This window comes from Rhinopithecus bieti, unplaced genomic scaffold (genome assembly GCF_001698545.2).
Source record: "Rhinopithecus bieti isolate Rb0 unplaced genomic scaffold, ASM169854v2 scaffold_2723, whole genome shotgun sequence".
Taxonomy (NCBI): Eukaryota; Metazoa; Chordata; class Mammalia; order Primates; family Cercopithecidae; genus Rhinopithecus; species Rhinopithecus bieti.
This window is the reverse complement of record NW_016804119.1, coordinates 986,548-989,611: the sequence shown is the minus strand read 5'-3', so window position 1 is coordinate 989,611 and position 3,064 is coordinate 986,548. Positions and strand designations below refer to the sequence as shown.

General features: G+C 49.8%; 1 pseudogene; it reads right to left on the bottom strand.

The window, feature by feature from the left end:
• Nucleotides 1–1,150: 1,150 nt before the first annotated feature.
• Nucleotides 1,151–1,858, bottom strand: LOC108523582 (40S ribosomal protein S26-like; annotated as a pseudogene).
• Between the last annotated feature and the right edge of the window lie 1,206 nt (nucleotides 1,859–3,064).

The following is a 3,064-nucleotide window of genomic DNA, read 5'->3' as shown; positions in this document are numbered from 1 at the left end:
CATAATAAGGGCTGTTTTGGGGACAGGCCGTTGCCCCATCTTCTCAAAGGGAGGTAGGAGGCAGGACTTGACTCTAGAGGTGGGGCTTGGACACCGGACCAAACTGAGGACTAGTTAAAACAGGGTTGGGGGCTGGGCGCAGTGGCTCACACCTGTAATCCCAACATTTTGGGAGGCCAAGACGAGTGGATCACCAGAGGTCAGGAGCTTGAGACCAGCCCGGCCAACATGATGAAACCCCGTCTCTACTAAAAATACAAAAATTAGCTGGGTGTGGTGACCCGCACCTGTAATCCCAGCTACTTGGGAGGCTGACGTGGAAGAATCGCTTGAACCTGGGAGGCAGAGGTTGCAGTGAGTGGAGATCTCACCACTGCACTCCAGCCTGAGTGACAGAGGGAGACTCCGTCTCAAACAAACAAACAAAAGAAGACAAACAAACAAACAAAAAACCCCAAAACAAAAAACAGGGACAGGGTAGAAGCAGCTTTCCATAAGACACACCCCCCAGTGTGTCATGTCAGTTTACCACTGCCCTGGTAACATCTGGGTGTTTCCGTCCCTTTCTGGGACAATGACTTGAGGACCCAAAAGTTACTACCCTTCTCTAGAAACTTTTGCATAGGCCAGCGCAGTATGCACCTGTAATCCCAGCACTTTGGGAGGCCAAAGCAGGTGGATCACCTGAGGTCAGGATTTTGAGACCAGCCTGGCCAACATGGTGAAACCCCATTTCTACCAAAAAATACAAAAATGAGCCAGATGTGGTGGCACAAGACTGTAGTCCCAGCTACTCAGGAGGATGACGTGGGAGGATGGCTTGAACCCGGCAGGCGGAGGTTGCAGTGAGCTGAGATCGTGCCACCGTACTCCAGCCTGGGCAACAGAGTGAGACCCTGTCTCAAAAACAAAAACAATTTTTTTTTGTTTTTTCATAAGCCACTTCCTTAATCTATATGTAATTAAAAGTAGGTGTGAATGTGACTGCAAAGTTGCCCTGAGCTGCTGCTCTCTGCCTACGGGGCAGCACTGCTCATAGGAGCAGTCATGGAGCTGTAACTCTGCAGCCTCAGTAAAGCTGTTTACTTCTACCCTACCACTGGCTTGCCCTTGAATTCTCTCTCTTTTTTTTTTAAGTACAATTTCCAATTTATTTTTCTCCAGAGAATAGTCTTTTAGTCTTTAAGGACTCAGCTCCTTCCATGGGCTTTGATGGGGGTCACGGGGCAGCACCTGCAGGTCTAAATCGGAATGGGGGTGTTTGGTCCTTGAGAGCTTCACGAAATCGATTCCTGACTACATTGATGTGAATGGCACAACCCACACAGTAACGCAGCTTCAGATACAGCTTGGGAAGCACATAGGCATCGAAGACGCTCGCTTCAGAAATGTCCCTGACTGCTGTGGCCTCCACTAGGTTTCGAATGACATATTTCTTTTTTTATGTTTTGAGATGGAGTCTTGCTCTGTCACCCAGGCTGGAGTGCAGTAGCACGATCTCGGCTCACTGCAACCTCTGCCTTCCGAGTTCAAGTGATTCTCCTGCCTCAGCCTCCCGAGTAGCTGGGATGACACGTGCCTGCCACCATGTCCCACTAATTTTTATATTTTTTAGTAGAGATGAAGTTTCACCATGTTGATCAGGCTGGTCTCGCACTCCTGACCTCAGATGATCCACCCGCCTCGGCCTCCCAAAGCATTGGGATTACAGGCGTGAGCCACCATGCCTGGCCCGAATGACGAATTTCCTAATGGCCTTGTCACTGGGCACGCGTCGGGCACAGTTCGTGCAGTGAATCGACTACACGTGGTCATGACCCTTTTGGGCATAATCGTTGTTCCTTCTTTTCTTTGTCATCTTGGAGGCCTGGACTGGAGAGAGTTGTGTTTGAATTCTTTCCTGCGTGAAGCCAATCCTCACAGACTGAGTCCCAGCTTGGGACTCGCTTGCCCTGCATCCAAAGTGTGTCCTTCTAAACCTCATCCCTGCAGACAGGGAACAGGCCCGGTGATTCACAGGTATAATGGGCCATTGCAAGCGGGAGAAGAGCTCTCAGCTGGAAAAGGGGTTTACTGAGTTTCACAAGCATAGGGAGCCTGCTGTTTTTGTTAGGGTCCAAGGGTTGCCTCCTCAACATCTATTTAGAGCACCCCCTGGAAAAGCCAAGAGTCAGAAATAAATGGACCTTAGGTCTGTGGATCGATGTGGACCTTTAATCCCTGGTTCATGGTCTCCTGGGAAGCAGTGAGCAGCACAGCCTGTGCGAGAAGGTGCCAAGAGTGCCGTCTGCAACCTTGCCTGTCTCCTGGACCATTCCTGCCTACAAAACAAGTGTCTCCCATTTTATTATTATTTTATTGTATTTATTTTGAGACAGGGCCTCACTCTGTCACTCAGGCTGGAGTACAATGGTGCAATCTGAGCTCACTGCAGCCTCAACTCCTGGGTTCAAAGTGATCCTCCAGCCTCAGCCTCCTGACTCGTTGGGACTATAGGTGCACACCACCAGGTCTGGCTATTTTCTTTATTTTTTGTAGAGATGGGGTTTTTGTCGTGTTGCCCAGGCTGGTCTCGAACTCCTGAGCTCAAGGGATCCTCCTGACTTGGCCTCCCAAAGTTCCGGGATTACAGGTGTGTGCCTGGCCCCATTTTGTTTCTTAATTATTTTTATTTCTTTAGAGACAGTGTCTCCTTCTATCACCCAGGCTTGTGTGCAGTGGTGTGATTATAGCGCACTGCAGCCTCAAACTCCTGGGCTCAAGTAATCCTCCCACTTCAGCCTCCTGAGTAGCTGGGACTACAAGCATGTGCCACCATGTCTGACTAATTTTTGAAATTTTTTGTAGAGCTGGGGGTTTCACCGTTTTGTCCAGGTTGGTCTCGAACTCCTGGCCTAAAGCGATCCTCCCACCTTGGCCTCCCAAAGTGCTGGGATTCCAGGCATGAGCCACTGTGCCTGGCTCCATTTAAAATAATCCTGTCTTGACCTCCCAACTGGGCCCCATTTCTGGACCCTCCCTTGGAGTAGAGTTTCTCAACCATCTCTCTACACTTGCTGAACTC